Genomic DNA, 22,073 nt, shown 5'->3' with positions numbered 1-22,073 from the left:
CATAATTGTCTCTAAGTCAACTCTAAGTTGCTTGGCAAGTTGGCAGTATGGTGTTATGATCTTCGCCTCAGCCTAATCATTATTATGATCTGTGGCCTAATCCACGAACGAATTAAAAAAACATCGATCACCAAAGACTAGGCTGTATGGGCTAAGTTCCCTTTGCCTGCCCGAATGGGCAAATAATTAAAAAAAATAATAAAAAAAACACCGCAGTCATCGCGCGCGCATCTTTGCGAGAACTTTAAAAAACGTGATAAAAGTTATTTAATAATTTTGTGTGAAATACATAGAAAAGCACATCGACAGGCTCCAAGAATACCCTGGGGTCACAAGATAACGACAGACCAAATCCTGTGAGTACCCTTCCACTAATTATTTAAGCGATAAGGTACATTTTAAAATGATGACCGTTTTGACGTTTGAACTTTGAACCGCTTACAGATTTTTTTTAAGGCTTCGCTACGCATTTAGCCAAATACAAGAAGTTAAAGTTAACAATATTTGTGAAAAATGCATTAAGTTAGTCGGAAAACATTCGCGATAGTGTTTTTATATCAGAATATATACCTATAATATAATATTCAATAAACAAAGTGTACCTATCTATTTTCGCTTCGCGCCAAGAAGCCGCTTCATAACTCGAAAGTTTATGCGGACCTTTGAGTTAATTCGTTTGGGATTCGGAGTTAAAATCTGCTCCGAGGGTGGGGGCTTAGGTTTCATCATTCATCACCTTTCATCAATTGATTAATCAAAAAATATATATGACAACAAAAATACATAAGACATGGCTGTATGGGCATAGTTTTCTCTTGTCCTTCGGGAAAAACCAAAACCAAAAAAAACAAAAAATTTAAAATGTTACTAAATGTTGCCGTTTTAAACTCCAAATAAACCGTTTTATATTGCTGAAAACTCGCCTGAAAAATACTTTTACAGCTCCTTATGAGCAAGTTTCGGTCATGATTTTTTTTTGAAGTAATTATTTTATATTTTTATACATTAGTATTAGATTCCTGCAGACACCTAATTTTAAGTTATACCCGTCATTTTTTTAACCACCGAAAAGGAAAGAGACGGGAGATAGACAACTGTTAATTTTAAATAAATGAATAACCCGGGCGAATTATATAGGAATTTCGCTAATATGCAATCCGTTTAACGTGTGCTGTCAACTTAATTCTGTCGGGTTATTGGCCAATATAAAATTGTAGGAGGGTTTTTTAAATTTCTATTTAAATCTTGTTGCCTGTCGAATACCCGTGTCTCTTTAATTTTCGGCGGATAAGAAAATAAGAGGTGTAACTTAAAATAAATTTAGATGGTGTGTAAAAATTGACGACTCAAAGTGTAACTATGTTACCTACAGAATAAAGATATTTTTGAATTTGAATATAAAGATCGATTACTTAACAATAACAACCTTCGTGGTTTAATTTTTATTTCTAAACACCCAAATGGGGTGAGGTAAATCTGGCCCTGCGCCCGTTACGAATTGGTGCGGGCGGAGAGTTACCGTTCTATACAAATTCAAATTCAAAAATATCTTTATTCAATAGGTAACATAGTTACACTTTGAATCGTCAATTTTACATAACGAACGTCTCATCCGCCTAAAACTACTGCAGCTTCTCACAACCTGTATAGCCGGGGAAAAGAAGCTGCAAGAAAAACCTCGGCACAGGGCCCTAGGCGTTCTTTAAAAAAATAAAATAAAATATATATTGGTATACAATTGAGTAATTTAGCTGCCTGGTATCAGTTCTCAGACAGTTAATCCCATGCATTCATATCTTCTAAATAATCACTAACTTTATAATAACCTTTCTTGTAGAAAGTTTTTGTTTAACTACTGTCTCAAAACAGTTGAAAGGCAAATTCTGAATGTCAATGGGAATCTTATTGTAAAAACGTATACATTGCCCCTTAAAAGATTTAGTAACCTTGTGTAATCGACTGACTTGTAAAGCAAGTTTATTTTTATTCCGGGTATTAACTATGTGCCGATCGCTATTTTTTGCAAATAATCCTATGTGTTTTTTTACATAATATATTAAGTTTACAAAGATATATTGTGATGCCAAAGTTAAAATATTAATTTCTTTAAATTTATTTCTAAGTGATATCTTGGGTCCCAATTTGTAAATCGCCCGAATGGCTCGCTTTTGCAGAACAAAATTGCTGTTGACATCTGCAGCATGACCCCACAGCAAGATGCCGTACGACATTAGACTGAAATTAATTAATACGTAGAATTATTCTTTATTCCATGTTGTTGTTACTTTTGACATGATGGACTAATGTTATGGGCGATAGGCTGATCCCTTATCACCATAAGGTTCATCATATCCAGCTTACGACATCGTATCAACAGTGGCTGCAAGTTGTCTTTGATTACTTGTGGCTCTGCCCACCCCATTTGGGATTACGGGCGTGAGTTTATGTATGTATGTATGTATGTTGTTACTTTTTTTAGGCGGGTACGGTCACGAGCATCAATATGTATACACTTTGGTACCATGTCACATTAACTTTTTTGACAAATCGAACTGTGAGTCTCACTAAATGTCAAATATTATTATGTTAGTGCGACAGAGTCCTAAAGTGGGTACATTATATTGCTCATAACTGTACTGGAATTGACAACATTTCATTTTTACTAAGGTGCCTTAAATCGAAAACCATTTCGAGATATTTCTATGATTTACACAAAACACATTTTTTCAGATTTTTAATTCAGTAATAATAGAAATATATTGAAAAATCCACGAGGTCAGAAGAGGAAGGCATAATAAGTTCAGACCTTTACATAAAAATTATAAAAAAAGTAAATGTCATACATAACATGACACTTTGTTTGCGACTTGTTTTAAATACGCATGCAAAGGTACATTACATTATACTGCCTTCATTCTATCAATGGCAGAATCCAATTTTCAAAAAATATTTTTTGTAACTTCTAGTGGAAAAATCTTGAAAAGAAAAAATACGTGTCTTCTATTTAAACAAGTACTTTCGAAATAGCACAAAAAAACCACGGCTTAAAAATTTGAAATGTTGTCAATTATGCGGTGGTGAAATCTCGACAACGCCATATATATTATTTTTGGAGAACGTAGCCTGAAAAGTCCCACATTGACGTTCGATGTTCGAAGGAGTACCCCTAGGGAGATAGGGCTGTCAAGTTTGAGATTTAAACACGCCTAAATCACCCATTGTTGAAACACAGTTTGAATTCTCTATTGAAAGCTGTTATACGGGTCTTATCAGGGTAAACCGTGCTGTGAATGACAGGATGAGTCGGTGTGAAAATTTACGAGCGTGGAAATCTAAAACTTGAGTTATTACTTTTAAAAAATCCAATGATTGTTTTAAATTAACACATAATAACGGGTTCTTACCGTGATCATGGCACTTGCAACAGTGTCGAAATATCGGGAGTCTCATATCCCTACTTTAAACGCGGTAAGAACCCGTTATTGTGTTTTAATTAATCCAATGATTGTCGAATTTGTTTTCGTATTCATGTTTGGATCATGAATGATTATCGCGTGCTCAGCGGTGAAGGAAAACATCGTGAGGAAATGCATTTTCGGAGGTATGTGACCTAGGTCACTAGGTGACTAAGGTCAGACAGGCAGTCGCTTCTGAAAAAAACCGAACCTGTCAAATCAAATCAAATCAAATATACTTCTTGCTTCTTCTTTTCTTTTTTTTGTCAAAAAAGTTAATGTGACATGGTACCAAAGTGTATACATATTAATGCTCGTGATTAATATGTATACACTTTGGTACCATGTCACATTAAATTGTTTAACAAATCGAACTGCGAGTCTCACTAAATGTCAAATATGTTAGTGCGACAGAGTCCTAAAGTGGGTACATTATATTGCTCATGACTGTACACACAAGTGCCGTACAAGTAGATAGGGTGTTAGTGAGTTTTTAAATTATTTTCAGTTTTTTTTTTAATTATACTTGATATCAACTCAGAATCATGGCCTGAACCAACCCTCAAAGTTTTCGTTACGATATCACTAACACCCTGTATAATACACTAGCTTTTGCCCGCGACTTCGTCCGCGTGGAAGGACTTTTCCCGCTAATTCCCGTTCCCGTGGGAATTCCGGTAATTCCTTTCTTAGTGCACCTCTACGGTACCTAAGCTACGTCCCTTCCAAATTTCAAGCGCCTACGTTTAGCCGTTTAGGCTGTGCGTTGATATGTCAGTCAGTCAGTTTCTCCTTTTATATATTTAAGATACATAGAGAAGGTAAAAACTTCTAAAGTTATACATCAATTAAAAATACCCTCACACTACTCTTGAAGGTGGATATGGAATAATCTTATCTGAGGTAGGCATAAACTATAGAATTTCAAGAGTTAACCAAACTAATTAACCCTCAGTTAACCCCCCAGTTATACCTCCATAACAGTTAATTGTGTTATTTTACGCTCGAGTTACAATAACCGTAGTCCGAATATAGAGGGGTTAAATTAGGGTTCGTAATGGACAGGGCTCTGACATTACATTTGAAGCTACCTGGGTCCTGTTTCTTGAAAAGTATCGTCGTCCTAAGGACGTAATATACGATCCCGACGACCCGATTACTCTAGCCTAGCCATAAAGTCAGCCAATCAGCTAGCGACACCAAACACTTCAGGACGCCGATACCGACCCCGCCGTCGTGGTCGACGATTTCCCTCATTCAGCGCTTATCGCTATCGACCCACTAGTGTCGATTAATTCTTTCAAATATTTTTCCTCTCAGACGACGCCCTGAGTCGAGGTTCGCGCCCAACTGGGCACCCTCAGGCCTGTTGTTTCTTTTTGTTTTTTTGTCCGGCCAAGTAGTTAATGCCATCTGCGGCAAATCTATAATAAGTCACGTCAAAAAAAAGGTCCTGTTTCATAAAACTTACAATTGTAAATTACAATGACAATTTGATATATAGGTATTGTGGAGTGTGCAAAAATAGCGATCGGCACATTGTTAATACCCGGAATAAAAATAAACTTGCTTTACAAGTCAGTTGATTACATAAGATCACTAAATCTTTTAAGGGGCAATGTATACGTTTTTACAATAAGATTCCAATTGACATTCAGAATTTGCCTTTCAACTGTTTTAAGACAGTAGTTAAACAGAAACTTTACCAAAAAGGTTGTTATAAGCGGTTAGTTATTATTTAGAAGATATGAATGCATGGGATTAATTGTCTGAGAACTGATATTAGGCAGCTAAATTACTCAATTGTATAACAATATTTTATGTTTATTTTTTTTAAAGAACGTCTAGGGCCCTGTGCCGAGGTTTTTCTTGCAGCTTCTTTTCCCCGACTATACAGGTTGTGAGAAGCTGCAGTAGTTTTAGGCGGATGAGACGTTTGATTATGTAAAAACTGACGATTCAAAGTGTAACTATATTACCTACTGAATAAAGACAATATATTTGAATTTGTGATCATGAATATTTTGCAGTTTCAATTTAGCTACGTAATGAACACCAAATTGTCATTGTAATTTACAATTGTTAGTTTTATGAAACAGGTCCCTGGAATAATATTCACGCTTTGTGCTTTAAAGGGTAGACAGACACAACCCACACGCGTGATCAACTATTACGTAACTATTGTTGTTACCATTAATTTAAGAGCCACGCTCTTGACGGTGTAGCATTCTCCATGCGACGTTTTAGGGAAAAATAGGGCAGTGGTTTCTCTCTTGCCTTCCCCCCGCAGTACTTTGTCTGACGCTAGTGAGATGGCGCCCAGAGTAGAGACTCCTGTCCTCCACCTCTGAATAGTACTGACAGTTACTGCTGCCCTCTGTCAGTTTCCATTCTTGTTTTTAGGGATCCGAAACTCAAAAGGAAAACGAATGAAATGATTGAATGATTCTGCTTCTGATTTCGTTTTCTTTTTTGATAAAAATCAATAAAAATAGAAAATAAATCATCTGTTCAACGGAATTATCATGGATAAACTTGTTGAAGGTCAATGTAACATTTTTGAATTTACGTCATTTCGCAAGGTGTTATGGCTGAGGAGAAGAAATGACAAGAAACTGCAACAGCAACACATCTTTTAAATCAATGTAGGTATACATTACAAGTTATTTAATAACTAGAGGAACACAATTAATACAAGTGCCGTGTTTTTCAAAACTTACAAGCCCTGTATTACAAGAAATTTTCTTGTAAAATTAAAACACATAATAACGGGTTCTTACCGCGTTTAAAGTAGGAATGAAACTCCGGATATTTCGACACTGTTGCAAGTGCCATGATCACGATTTTTCTTGTAAAATTTTCATTATTACAAGAATGTGTTTATTAAAACTAAATAATTAATTAAATTAATTATGTAAATTATATGCTACAAGTGTCAATATTTATTTCACAAGTATAATAAAATTATTACAAGCCCTGTACTTTTTTGATAAACGTAATTTACACATACTTGTAAGTAACTTGTAGCTTGTGACGTAGACTTGTAAGTTTTGATAAACACGGCACAGGCATTTTTATCATTTAGCTAATCATTAATCTAACGACCCCCATGGTCCAGTGGTTGAGCGTTGGGCTCACGATCCGGAGGTTCTGGGTTCGATTCCGCTTGGGGACATATCACAAATATAACTTTTTGATCCCTAGTTTGGTTAGGACATTACAGGCTGATCACCTGATTGTCCGAAAGTAAAATGATCCGTGCTTCGGAAGGCACGTTAAGTCGTTGGTCCCGGTTACTACTTACTGATGTAAGTAAGTAAGTAGTCGTTACATCAGCCATGTCAGGGGCCTTTGGCGGCTCAATAGTAACCTTGACACCAGGGTTGATGAGGTTGGTACTCCACCTCACAATCCACACGATAGAAGAAGAATTAATCTTACAATAAGCTTTTTTTTTACATAAAGAAATAAAAACACATTTATTTCGGGTGTTTCCCCATAGCAATTGTTAGTAAATAAAGTCTTATTAAAAGATTATATCTCTGTTAGTAAAAATTACAATTATTACATAAAGTACGCTTCACATGAGTTTTAAATTTATTTTCTGACAATTTCAAAATATTGTCCAGAATTTCATTGTAAAAAAACGTTTCCCTTAAAACAATGGCCCTGTTAACTGGATGTTGATTTTTCCACTCTCTGATCTCCTTGTGAATACTAATGATGGGGAAACACGATTCAATTTGGTAGAAGCACATTGATTTACCACTTCCGTAAATACAGCTTTTTTTTTACGTGACTTATTGTAGATTTGCCGCAGATGGCATGAACTACTTGGCCGGACAAATGGGGAGCGCTGAAGGCTCTCACCTGATACAACGTTTAAGACAACAGGCCTGAGGGTGCCCAGTTGGGCGCGAACCTCGGCTCAGGGCGTCGTCTGATAGGAAAAATATTTGAAAGAATTAATCGACCCTAGTGGGTCGATAGCGATAAGCGCTGAATGAGGGAAATCGTCGACCACTCCGGCGGGGCCGGTATCGGGGTCCTATAGATACAGCGCTTGATACAAAAATGCGGCGAAAACTTGGCGCTTGTTTCGCTATACATTCGTACACAGCGGTATATACATTCAATAAAATCGTGTCAAATTAAGAAAGTGCGTTTTATTACATAATATATTAGCGCGTGGTGCTTCGTAACGCGGTCGGGTTATATTGCGACTCGGGTTGACTAACTTGTTTTAGTGTAATTTAAACTAAAATAATAATTTTGGTGGGTTTTACTGCGAAAATTAAAATGTTTATACTATGATAATATGCACAATGTTGTTACTTATTAGAAATATGATGCTCCATCCTTCTTTTTTCGCTTTGACCTTCTATTTTTGCAAGTTTTTACCACGCACGCCGTGTTGCCAGTTCGGCGCCTAATCGCGCACTGAGGTAAAGTACTGTCAACGTCGCTATATTAACAGTGACTTTGCGTCCCACTTTTTGAGCGCCGATCTTCAATCTACAGTAGTAGTAAAACTATGTAGAAGCAAGAAGTTGTAGGACGCACTACTTTTAAAGTTATATTTGTAACAGTAATGGTCTAGTTGTTAGAACGTTACGCTCGCGATCTGTAGGTTCGTGTACGATTCCCGATGGGGGCATTGTCGAAATCACTTTATGAGACTTTTCTTTAAAAATGATTATTGCTTCATGTTTGGATCACATTATGTATAAAATTTTATTGCTTCTCTTTATTTTGATCAGTGTCTGGATGTAATAAAAAGGGTAAACATTTATACCCAAAAAGAAAGATAAAAGATGCATAATATGCATCTATATTATGTCGTTCGTTATTCTTATCGTGTGGGTTGCGAGGTGGAATACCAGCCTCATCAACCCTGGTGGCAGGGTAATGATTGAGCCGCCAAAGGCCCCTGACATGGGTCACGTAACGACTACGTACTTACATCAGTAAGTAATAACCGGGACCAACGGCTTAACGTGCCTTCCGAAGCACGGATCTTTTTACTTTTTGGACAATCAGGTGATCAGCCTGTAATGTCCTAACCAAACTAGGGATTATAAAGTGATTTTGGTGATTTGTCCCCACCGGGATTCGAACCCAATATGAATGATAATTCCTAAATACGCAACCTTGAATACTTACCTACCTTAAAAGTCGGCATGTGATCCTTATTTTGTGGATATTCCTGCTATCGGCATTAGTTTTGCCTCTTCCTTTTTGATGCGAACAGCAAAGGACTGGAACTGTCTGCCGTCGTCTGTTTTTCCAACTCGTTATAATCTGGGAATCTTCAAGGCTAGAGTGAATAGGCATTTGCTAGGTAAACGTCATCCACTCTAAACCACACATCGTCACAACGCGAGCCTATTTTATTTAAAAAAAAAATAACCTAAACTTCCCTAAACCTAATAGCCCGCCATTTTGTCTAGACCAGACTTATAATAAATTTAAAATCTTAAAACTAGGTAGGCGTGTCCTCACCCCGCCCATAACTCCTCCCATTTTCAACCCTCCCACTTTAGTATCTCGTCAATCTTCTTCGAGTGTAGACGTGTAAGTCGTCTGCGGAGAATTTTCCAAAAACATTTTGCAATTTTCCGCCATTTTGTGTTAATATTTTCGCGCGAAAATGACTGTAAATCTAAAAGGTGTTTTATGGGGTAAAAGTGCAATAAAATAATGTTTATTTTTAAATGTTTTTGAGTTGTTTGTTTGTTTTATTTGTAAACAAAGACACGTGCTGGGTCACGGTCGAGAGGTCATCGACCTTTGTGTTTTGGTAGTGAAAGCTTTTTTTAAATAAAATCTTGGAATTGGCTCATGGGTACTTTGAGAACATTTATTATTGAGTGAACGTTAATTATAAAAAAAATAACATAACTATAGTGATTTAATTCATATTTTGTGGATTTTGTAACAAAAACAGTGGACTTCGAAAGACTTCCTTTGTAGTGGCTTATTGAACGTTTGCCTTGGCTGGCATTCACTACTTGGCCGGACTTTAAAAAATGTTACAGTCGTGTACAAAAAGTGTAGGTATAAAACGAAAGTAAAATAAAAAGTTATTTTAAAATAGGCAAAACTGTGTATATGTGTAAAAAAATAAACATTGATAAAGTGACTATAGTTTTAAGCGAATTAAAACAGTTTTTAAATCAATTTTGAGCGTAAATAAAAAAAATAGTAAATAAACTGAACGGTACTTTGTTCGTTTAAATTTGTACTCTGTTAAGTTTTAATTAGATACCTAAATACAAGGTACAAATCTTCTGAATGTACTTTTATTTTTAAGAGCTTCACAAAATCAGCCAAATTGGATTCTAAACGTGTCTTTGAGGCCCTGCCGGGGGCCTCACGACATTTCCAAAATCAAAAACAAACGAAGACCTTACTAGTCCATCCATTTTCTACCCCCGAAAATTCAGAAAATAACGAAAATATAAAAAAATACCTGTTAGAAACGCCAAAAGACTTGAAACGCAAGAACCCACTGCTGGAAATCCCGAAGGACTTTACAAAAAAACCGAAACTTTACAACGATCAATCTGACACGAATCAAAACACAAATGACACGAATAAAAATTCAAATGACACGAGTCAAAACGCAAAAGACATGAAATTGGCTTCGAAATTCGAAAAAGAATGTTGTCAGAGTCACTGCCAGAGCGTCAAAGTGTGTCATCATTGTTGTTGTAAACAAACTTGTGACAAAGTGGACCAAAGTGAGGCGCAAAGTGAAAAGTGTTGTCAAAGTCCTGTCAAAGTGATCTTTGCTCCAGCCATGATGCCTTCTATATTCGGTCCTGTGCCGGGAATACCTTACATAATGAAACAACCGGTTAAACATAGTGATAAGGTAAGAGGAAAATCCTTTTTTCATAGTTTTATTCATTTACCTAAGTAGCCCGTCAGTAAAAAGGCGCGAAAGTTATACTTTATCACCGTTTAAACCTTCGCTGGACTTCCACGAATATTTAAAGACTAAAATTAGCCAAATCGGTTCAGCCGTTCTCGATTTTTAGCAAAACAAACGAACAGCCAAATATTTATGGCGACGTTTATGCATATAGAGAAAATTTAGAAAAAAATATCTGACTCGGACGGGTTGAACCCGCAGCTCTTGTAAAGCCAGAGCGAGAGTGTTAACCATTACACCACCGGGTCCTTCTTTTATTAAGACTAGCTTTTGTCCGCGACTTCGTCCGCGTGGCGTGTTATAAAAGAGAGGTCTTTGTGTTTGTGAGAGTGCATGTCAAATTTCAAGCATCTAACTTATGCAGTTTAGAGTTTTTCATACAAATGTTTTTTTCCGCTAACTCCCGTTCCCTAGGGAATTTTGCAATATCCTGTTGCAACTAAGCTTTAAGTTTACTAAGGTACCTGTATGCCAAATTTCAAGCGTTTAACTTAAGCGGTTTAGATTTTTCATACAAAAGGATGTTTCCGCTAATTCCCGTTCTCGTGGGAATTTCGGGAATTCCTTTCTTAGTGCACCTCCACGGTACCTAAGCTACGTCCCTTCCAAATTTCAAGTGCCTACGTTTAGCCGTTTAGGCTGTGCGTTGATATGTCAGTCAGTCAGTTTCTCCTTTTATATATTTAGATTTCTTCAACAAAAACAATCCATCTTACAGATAGCTTCGCTTAGCCACAAGTGGACCGCAGATTTATACCCATCCGGGTAAAGGTCATTTCCTGTTCCGGCTTACCAACGATACATTTCCCTGAGTATTTGGCTGCCCACGCATACTTATATTCATATACATAAATTGGAAAAACGTACACCCTCACACACAAATTCATCCTAACTCTGACCCCCACACATACTCACATACATAAATACATATGCACTTATTTTGTTACTGACTTATTATCGCTATGATTACTTCTACTATTAGACTCGCATACTCATACATTCATATTCCTACTTAACACACACACCCTTCGCTCTAATACTTAGATGTAAGTTTAATTTTAAGTTTCCTTTTGGCAAACTATGCGCCAACATCGCATGTACCCATTTTTTACGGTTTCCCAAGATACAGGCTCCGCCTAGTTTGGGAACCTCTGTTCATTTGGATATATTTTTAATATAAGTACCCATCCTATTTTATGTGCCTCATTGTATTTTTTTCTGGTAAAAACATTTTTTATTTTCATTTTTCAAAAGGCTACTTGACAAGCTATGCCGTGTTTATCAAAACTTACAAGTCTACACGTTGAAAAGCTACAAGTTACTCACAAAACATAACGCATACATTAATAGCCTATATATGTCCCACTGCTGGGCACAGGCCTCCCCTCAATCAACCGGAGGGGGTATGGAGGAGGTATTTTACGGCGGTTTTTTTTTAGTTACTCACAATAAAGATTGATTAAGATTGTGTATGTATATATAAAATGTGTCTATTGTTTTATTTTACGTATCTGCGCGCTACACTGCAGCTGTACAAATGTACCATATCCTTTGCCGAAGGTTGTCTGGAAGAGATCGCTCTTAGCGATAAGGCCGCCTTTGCCCACCTTAGAATAAGTTTATCCTGTAAATGTTTTGTGAATTTGTGTGCAATAAAGTGTTTTTATTATTATTATTATTATAAAGTAATAAATATCAAAAAAAGTTCAGGGATTGTAAAAAATACTTATGAAATAAATATTGACACTTGTAACGCGTAATTTACAAGTGTAGTTTTGATAAACACATTCTTGTAATAATGAAAATTTTTACAAGAAAATTTCTTGTAATACAGGGCTTGTAAGTCGACGTTCTTAAAAAAAGAAACATTAAATATTGTTATACAACTTAGTAATTAGGCTGCCTAATATCAATTTTTACAAAGTTTCTGTTTAATTACTGTCTTCGTCACTTATCCACTCAACGAAACTGCTTGTAGTCTAGAGGACTGATTGTAGTTTAAACCAAGAAAAAAAAGAAAAAAAATACTGTCATAAAACTGTTCAAAGGTAAATTCTGCATAATACTACTGCATCTTCTCACAACCTGTATAGCCGGGGTAAAGAAGCTGGAAGAAAAACCTCGGCACAGGGCCCTAGAAGTTCTTTAAAAAAAATAAACATGAAATATTTATATACAATTGAGTAATTTGGCAATTCCAAGGAATTGATATTAGGCAGCAACATACACAATAACCTTTTTTGCAATGTTTCTGTTTAATTACTGTGTTAGAACTATTCAAAGGTAAATTCCGCATAAAACTACTGCAGCTTCTCACAACCTGTATAGCCGGGGTAAAGAAGCTGCACAAAAACTTCGGCACGGGGCCCTAGACTAGAAGGTAGCACATCAAACCTACAATCTTCCGGGGATATAAATGTAAATGCATTCATCCCGGGCAGGGCGGCAGTTACATACATTTTATACGGCTGATAAATTTACGAAGATGTAATTTTATTCATAGCGTTCTTACGACTGTAGGTACGATATGAGATGAATGCAATGGTATGCATTATGTATTAACCGCGTAAGTAGAAAACGTAAAGAGATAGAAAGGAAATGCATATATTATCATGTTATAAAGAAGACCAGGTATGCTCAATCCTATCACAAGCCGCCATTGCTAGCCCATTGATGACGTAAGTGTTAGGTACCATTCAATTGGTATCTCCAACATTGTTGACTTCACTGTTTGATTGACTGTTTATCATTGACCTTGATACAGGTTACTGTATTGGCTGGTTTTCCCTTCGCGGGTTGGAAGTTCAGACAGGCAGTCGCTTCTGTAAAAAACCGGACCTGTCAAATCTTTAGGTCAGGTAAGCGGACCCTGTGGAAAATGGGATAATGCTGGAGAGATGATGAATCGACCCTTCTTCAAATGAGTGCTCGCTACTTTTAATGTAGGATTAAATAATTGGGTAATTTCCTAGGTCAAAATACTTAATCAGAATTATAAAAATCTGATTAAGTACTACATAAAAACTGATCCAAAGGTGACAAAAACCTTTCCTTTTTTCTATTTGACTTGTTTATTTTAGTTTTAGATATAGTTTTAGATCTGTCTTTATTTAGTAATCATAATTTCATAATTTATCTTGAACCTAGTACACGATCAATTATTCAACGGAGAAAGCAACCATGTTGTTTATGTTCCCGCCAAAAAGCACAAGTAAAAGAAAGAACAATTTGAAAAAGGAAAGCAGCCAGTGTCCTTCCCATTAAAAGATTTTTTATAGCGAGAACGGCACAGTACTGGCCATAACAAACAAAATGGTTTCGTTTAAGTGTTAATTGCACATACATAACATACATACATAAACGGCCTATAAACATCCCACTGCTGGGCACAGACCCCCCCTCAATCAACCGGAGGGGGTACGGAGCATACTCCACCACGCTGCTCCAATGCGGGTTGGTGAAGGCGTTTTTACGGCTATTAGCCGGGACCAATGGCTTAACGTGCCCTCCGGAGCACGGAATCATCTTACTTTTTCGGACAATCAGGTGATTCAAGCCTGATAAGTCTTTACCAAACAAAGGACAGTCTCACAAACTAATTTCGACAATGTCCCCATCGGGAATCGAACCCGGACCTCCAGATCGTGAGCCTAACGCTCTAACCACTAGACCGCGGAGGTTGTTGTAAAATAAATTATTATTAATTGCACATAATTTATTTTATTTTGAGTTTTGTTTTTTTGTTTTAGTTTTATTTAATTTAATTTTAATTTTGTTTGATATTTTTTGTTCTGTAACTGTTTTGTTTATGGTGTAAATTGTCACTTAAAAAAAGCTTTTATTTTCTGTCAAATCCAAAATATCGTCTGGTATTTTATTGTAAATGTCGGTTTTGGTAAGTGGTTACTGCTTTAGCTTCCTACCAAGTGATAGATTTATGGTGATCCCCTGTCTGAGGGAGGAGGTACTACACCTCTTTTAAGAGGGTCGCCCTCACAGACCTCCCATACTTAGATCGTTATCGTCCTTTCTTTGAAATTGTTTAGTACCGATAAATCAAATCAAATATGTACACTTTATTGCACAGAACTAAATTTCAACAATCAGACACAACACACGAATACAGTACAATTTGAGAGGCCTTATTGCTCTAGAGCAATTTCTTCCAGGCAATCTCAAAAAGAAACCTAAAAATAAATAAATAAATAGATCTGACTCCTAACGCCTAGTTGAACGTGACGAAGTTGATGTACGTTTCTGATTATGAGTTTTGATTTTATTTTTATGGTTCTCTATTTTTACGCATATTTTTTATGGAATAATTTACCATGGCATAATGTTACTTGTCCTATTATTAGTTACGCATAGTATTAATTTGTTATAACTTTTTAAGCATAATTTTGAAACTCATAACTACCATAAGCATAATAATTAATAACAATAATGACATATAAGCATAAGTATTATAAGCATAAAAACTATACTCCGAATAAGAAAAGTTTTGGCACAACTTTGAACATTTCTGAAACTTACTTTTTCATTGGCTGCATTTGGTTCATGATTTGACTTTTTATATTTTTTGACTCTATTTCATATTGTTGGTGATCATTCAGTATACTTTTCGTGTGTAAGATAAACATGCTGGCCCTTGGGCCACCCCCGCCGCATCCTAACTTACTGTTATGCCTTGTAAAAATTATGACAAAACACTATTATTCTAAAAAAGAATTATGGATACCTATTTATATGCGAATCAAATTTATACCCACAAATATTAGTCCAAAAATAAGTTATACCTAACAAACCAGTATTCTTAGATGTTATTATGGGAAAGTACTATTATGCTTAAAAACATTATGCGAAAAGGATTATGATAATTAAAATTATGACAAAACCATTTATGCATTTTAAGAGAATCCCTATTTTTATTTTATGATTTTTGTATTAGAATAAATCTGTAATTAATCTGTGTCTGTGTGGGTGTGTGATGAATCTGTGAAAATGTATGTTTTTTTAATACAAAAAAACCCTGCTATTATTTACCTAAGTGGGCATATTATCTAGTCATTACATAAGCAATCAGCCGGAGGTGGTATGAAATATACTCCACCACTCTTCTCCACTGAATACTATAAAAATATTCGTGATCCCTGGTTTGGTTAGGACATTAAATTCAAATTCAAAAATATCTTTATTCAGTAGGTAACATAGTTACGCTTTGAATCGTCAATGTTTACATAACGAACGTCTCATCCGCCTAAAACTACTGCAGCTTCTCACAACCTGTATAGCCGGGGAAACGGAGCGGCAAGAAAAACCTCGGCACAGGGCCCTAGACGTTCTTTAAAAAAAATAAACTTAAAATATTTTTATACAATTGAGTAATTTAGCTGCCTAATATCAGTTCTCAGACAGTTAATCCCATGCATTCATATCTTCTAAATAATCACTAACTTTATAATAACCTTTTTTGTAAAGTTTCTGTTTAACTACTATGTTACAGGCTGATCACCTGTTTTCTTTTTTCTATTTAAGTAACTTACTTGTTTATGAATTTTAATAAAGAAAAATGTAATAATAAAAACATTTTGTTACGTTTTCATATGACATCACAGTGTGCTTTTTCATACAATGTCAAAGATGACAGAAGCCATACTTCAAAAAATTTATTGTTTCAAAGTCCATAGTAATTTCGTGTTTTGACGTTTAGTAAAAAGTAACTGATTTGACTAGTTGGAAAGTAGCCTATTCCATAATTACTGATCAAATTCTTCACTCGATCGCTCGATCAGGTTCGCAATGTCCGCGTAATCCTAATTGCATTATTTTGTTACGGACTTATCGCTGAGAGCGGTCGACCTAACATAACACGCAGGCGTGATGTACAGTACGGCAGAAAAGTGTAATAAAATATTTTTACTTTCCTTCGCCTATCGCTATCCTGTTTTTCACAGGGTCGGCTTACCTGTGGTCCAGTGGTTGAGCGTTGGGCTCACGATCCGGAGGTCCCGGGTTCGAATCCCGGTGGGGAAATATCGCAAAAATCACACATTACAGGATGATCACCCGATTGTACGGCAGTAAGATGATCCGTGCTTCGGAAGGCACGTTAAGCCGTTGGTCCCGGTTACTACTTACTGATGTAAGTTAGTAGTCGTTACATGAGTCACGTCAGGGGCCTTTGGCGGCTCAATAGTAACCCTGACACCCCTAACAACCCACACGATATAAGAACCGTACTTTGTCGGTTTCTTTTTACTTTTTTCGAAAGGGATCATATATATTTTTAGATGTACCTCTGACTACCGTTGTGTTAAGTTTTTAACGTAACAGTTTCAAATTCAAATTCAAAAATATCTTTATTCAGTAGGTAACATAGTTACACTTTGAATCGTCAATTTTTACATAACGAACGTCTCATCCGCCTAAAACTACTGCAGCTTCTCACAACTTGTATAGCAGTTTTCCACAAGACTGTACCAATACAAATAAACCTCTGACCCCGCTATCTACTGGCCGCAGGCGCGCTAAAGAAATGTTATTCTTGCGACCGGTCAAGATGTAAGGGTCTTTATATTTTATGATTAAGGTGTTTGGGTACGGTTCTTGAGTGAAAATAGATAGCTACACTGAAAAAAAATACCAGCATTTCTTTTTTTTTGACAGCTACGGCCTGATACAAACCGAGGGCGATCATCCAGACCATGGTTCTGAGTTAATGTCATGTCGAATTTTCCGTCGCAAAAGTATAATTTGCAACTTAGAATCATGGTCTGAATCATTCCCATTCAATATTCGTTACGATGTCCTTTATATTAGTTCATAGAAGTTTTCTAAAATTTTTTAACACATACATACCCTGAATAAACATCACATAACAACGCCTACATTAACGATATGGCCAAACGTTGATTGAAATATCATTAAACGTTGACGTTTCAACGATATGGTCCACTTAAGTTGGCTATTTTATGAAATGGTCGAACACATCATGAAATGATCAATTCTAAGATCTGGCCACGACACATACATGCTTATTTCCCACCGGGGTAAGCAGAGACTATAGAATTCCATTTGCTTCGATCCTGACACACTTCTCTTGCTTCCTCCACATTCATCAATCGCTTCATACACGCACGCCGGTTCAGAGTAGATCGTACCAATACAATAAAAATACACTTTATTGCACCAAAATAAAAAGAAATAATTACAACATACATACACACATAAACTCACGCCCGTAATCCCAAATGGGGTGGGCAGAGCCACAAACAATCAAAGACAACTTGCAGCCACTGTCGATACAAAGTCCCAAGATGGATAAAAGTAATGGATGGAAATAATTACAAAAAGACTCTTAACTAAGTAAATGGCAAATGGCGTACCGAACCCTTTCTAAGGACATCTCCAATTTGGTCAATGTAAGTCCTTCTAGGTCTTCCCCTGCCAGCCCTACCATCAACCTTCGCGTTATATGCCGCTTTCGGAATTCTTTATTCTTATGCAGGTTGCGTTTGCCCATTGCGGTCTCTTTTTATAATTATGTATTTTATTTTTATCTATTCTTATTCCTGATTTAAGACTTCTATTCCCGATTCAAGACTTTTATTCCTGATATTTGACAAAATGATAAATGGATGAAGACAAATAATTAAACAAAAGAAATGGCTCCGGCCTTCGAAAAAAATTTACTGAAGACAAAGAAAACAAATTCAAGAAAATAATACACGAAGAAAAACTTCATCTGACCAGGCTGTATGGCTATGTCCCTTTGCCTGCTCCTTCTCGGGGCCAATTTACCAAAAAAAAAAAATGTTTTTATCTATTATTTTTTATTTCTTTGCATTTTGTTTTTTTCTTTTTAGTTGTCATTATACCTACACTCTTTTTGGCGGGAACGGAAACGGCACAGTTGCTTTCTTCATTGAATAATCTAAATAATTAATACGAATTGGTGTTTTATGGTTAATGATTGCATTAAGTTAGTCGGAAAACATTCGCGATAGTGTTATTATATCGGAATATTCAATAAACAAAGTGTACCTATCTATTTTCGCTTCGTGCCAACAAGCCGCTTTATAACTCGAAAGTTTATGCGGACTTTTGAGTTAATTCGTTTGGGGTTCGGAGTAGGAGTCTGCTCCGAGGGTGGGGGCTTAGGTTTCATCATTCATCGTCATCACCTTTCATTATTTATCATAATTAAGAGAAAAAATACATAAAACATGGCTGTATGGGCATAGTTCCCTTTGCCTTGTCCTTCGTGAAAAACCACAACAAAAAAAAACATTAAGTATACTTTTTACCTATGTCTATCGGTCGTTTCGTTCGGTCGTTTGGGTCGTTTGGGGTTCGGAGTAGGAGTCTGCTCCGAGGGTGGGGGCTTAGGTTTCATCATTCATCGTCATCACCTTTCATTATTTATCATAATTAAGAGAAAAAATACATAAAACATGGCTGTATGGGCATAGTTCCCTTTGCCTTGTCCTTCGTGAAAAACCACAACAAAAAAAAACATTAAGTATACTTTTTACCTATGTCTATCGGTCGTTTCGTTATTCGCACCGCTTAATAATTCTATATATTACATAACATAAACAGCCTACATACGTCCCACTGCTGGGCACAGGCCTCCCCCTCAATCAACCGGAGGGGGTATGGAGCATACTCCACCACGCTGCTCCACTGCGGGTTGGTGGAGGTGTTTTTACGGCTAATAACCGGGACCAACGGCTTAACGTGCCCTCCGAAGCACGAAATCATCTTACTTTTTCGGACAATCAGCTCATTCAAGCCTGAAAAGTCCTTACCAAACAAAGGACAGTCTCACAAAGTGATTTCGACAATGTCCCCATCGGGAATCGAACCAGGACCTCCAGATCGTGAGCCTAACGCTCTAACCACTAGACCACGGAGGCTGTCTTAACGTGTGTAATTCTATATATTATTTTTCTAATATTTTTCCTTTAAAAATTCTGGTAAAGAAAGTAGGTCTGATATACTGCGGACTTCATAAATGCTGTATCATATTCATCGCACGAAATTTACTGCAGTGCATAGGGTAGTTCAGTTATACCGACATCTTATACCTATACAGGATGTGCAGATTTTTTTTTTACAAGATTTATGTTATCTTAAGTGCACGGCGGTCTCCGTGGTCCAGTGGTTGAGCGTTAGGCTCACAATCCGGAGGTCCCGGGTTCGAATGCCGGTGGGGACATAATATCACAAAAATCACTTTGTAGTTCATATCAGTAGTTTGGTTAGGACATTACTGGCTGATCACCAGATTGTCCGAAAGTAAGATGATCCGTGCTTCGGAAGGCACGTTAAGTCGTTGATCCCGGTTACTACTTACTGATGTAAGTACGTAGTCGTTACACTAGTCAGGTCAGGGGCCTTTGGCGGCTCAATAGCAACCCTGACGCCAGGGTTGATGGGGTCGGTAATCCACCTCACAAATACATACATAAGGTCACGCCAATTTCCCGTTAGTAGGGTAGGCAGAGACCTTGGTGCTCAGCGGTGAAGGAAAACATTGCGAGGAAACCCATTTTCCCGAGAAATGCATTTTTCGGAGGTATATGACCTAACCTGTATTGGGCTGGTTTTCTCTTCGCGGGTTGGAAGGTCAGACAGGCAGTAGCTTCTGTAAAAAACCGGACCTGTCAAATCTTCAGGTTAGGTAAGCGGACCCTGTGGAAAATGCTAGGGGTTGATGTCAAAGACACTTATTAAAATCCTGACTCCACTATCGCTCCTTCCACTTTCATTTAAAACTCACGCATGTTCGCTTTGTTACGTTAACCAAAAATATATTCTCTACTCACCCTGTACACGCTATGAGCGCGATGAAGCTCGCGGTGGCTATAATAAAGCCTTGCGAACCTTTATAGCTGTTACGTGAGGTGAGGCCGGAAGTTATGAGTACATCTCACTTTGTTAAACTCCGAATATAAGTACCATACCAGCATAGTCACTACTATAGCTCACTGGGACGGGCTAACCTATAAAATACTACTTAGGTTCTATGACGATCTTGTGACGTAGCGAGTAGGCGCCGCTACTTCAAAAGCGCACCCCTGATGCCGGGCAGCAGCGGTATCAGTACTGGTCGGAGGCCGAGGAAATGGATTCTCGTAGGGCTCTAGCTAGAACATCACCGATTGAGAAATTGGTCGGTGTACTGCGGAACGGAAGGCGATTGGGGCAACCACCGTTCTACACGCCCTATCTATGGAGTAATGAAGGCGATTACTCCACCGACAAGAGCGCAGATCTTAAATAAAGAAAGAGAGATCGTAGTTGGTTGGTTGGTATTGGTTGGTAGCCTTCACCGCTCCCCATTTGTCCGGCCAAGTAGTTAGCACCACCAGAATCATCCTAACATGAAATAATATTTGCTCACGAATATATCTCCTATGTAGTCAGCGTGCGTGTATGAAGAGATTCCCCGATACCGACCCCGCCGGCGTGGCGGCAAGTCTTATCGCTATCGACCCACTAGGGTCGATTAATTCTTTCAAATATTTTTCCTCTCAGACGACGCCCTGAGCCGAGGTTCGCGCCCAACTAGGCACCCTCAGGCCTGTTGTCTTAAACGTTGTACCGGGTGAGAGCCTTCAGCGCTTCCCATTTGTCCGGCCAAGTAGTTAATGCCATCTGCGGCAAATCTACAATAAGTCACATCAAAAAAAAAAAAAAATGTTTTTCCCTAACATGCGTAGCACTTGGTTTTGTTTGTATTTTTACAGAACGATGACTTATTTGACCACATAATTATCATCATCATCATCCCATAAACGTCCCCACTACTGGGGCACGGGCCTTCCCTATGGATGGATAGGGAGATCGGGCCTTAAACCATCACGCGGGCTCAGTGCGGAATGACGGTCATTAACGACTGCTAATGCAGCCGGGACCAACGGCTTAACGTGCCTTCCGAAGCACGGAGGAGCTCGAGATGAAAACATTTTTTTTTTGTGGGCACCCATCCTATGAACGGCCTTTGCGAAAGTTGCTTTACTTCAACAATCGCAGACTGAGTGCGATATTTAATTAAAAAAATAATAAAATAACTAATTAATTAATAATAATATATATTATTAGATTATTTTTATTAGGTTTTTTTACATAGAACACGTTCAGCTGCTTGTCTTCCCGGGCATGTCGTAAAAACCGACAGAGGGATTGTGTCCTCTAACATGATGGACTAATGTTATGCGCGATAGCCCGATCCCTTATCACCATAAGGTTCATCATATCCAGGTTACGACATCGTATCAACAGTGGCTGCAAGTTGTCTTTGATTACTTGTGGCTCTGCCCACCCCGTTAGGGATTACGGGCTTGAGTTTATGTATGTATGTATTTTTTTTTTAATAAAATTGGCTCGCGTTTGACTACAATCTCACCTGATGGTAAGCGACGATGCTAGGACGGACTAGGAATAAGACGATAATGTATCTTTCGTCTCATCTTTCTTATCTGTCTATCTCTTTCCAACGTTCAACAAAACAGTGATTAGTGAAAGTTGCCCCCATTTGTATGCTTATTAGGGACCAGGACATTTGACAGGAGTCTCCCCTCCGTTAGGACAGGGGTTCAAGTCAGAGGGGCTCGCGATAGGGAATACAATTTTTCTAATCTTTCGGGATCAATACATATTATGACCTCCGTGGT

The 22,073-nt window shown here is 37.5% G+C and overlaps 1 protein-coding gene across 3 annotated transcripts in view; it reads left to right on the top strand.

Moving 5' to 3' along the window:
* The window catches only part of LOC126379455 (guanine nucleotide-binding protein-like 1), a 343,035-nt gene that overhangs the window by 21,289 nt on the left and 299,673 nt on the right, over positions 1–22,073 (top strand). The window lies entirely within an intron of this gene.

The sequence above is a fragment of the Pectinophora gossypiella genome, chromosome 29 (assembly GCF_024362695.1).
Source record: "Pectinophora gossypiella chromosome 29, ilPecGoss1.1, whole genome shotgun sequence".
Taxonomy (NCBI): domain Eukaryota; kingdom Metazoa; phylum Arthropoda; class Insecta; order Lepidoptera; family Gelechiidae; genus Pectinophora; species Pectinophora gossypiella.
The sequence above is the reverse complement of the archived record's forward strand: the minus strand, read 5'-3'. Positions and strand labels throughout refer to the sequence as shown.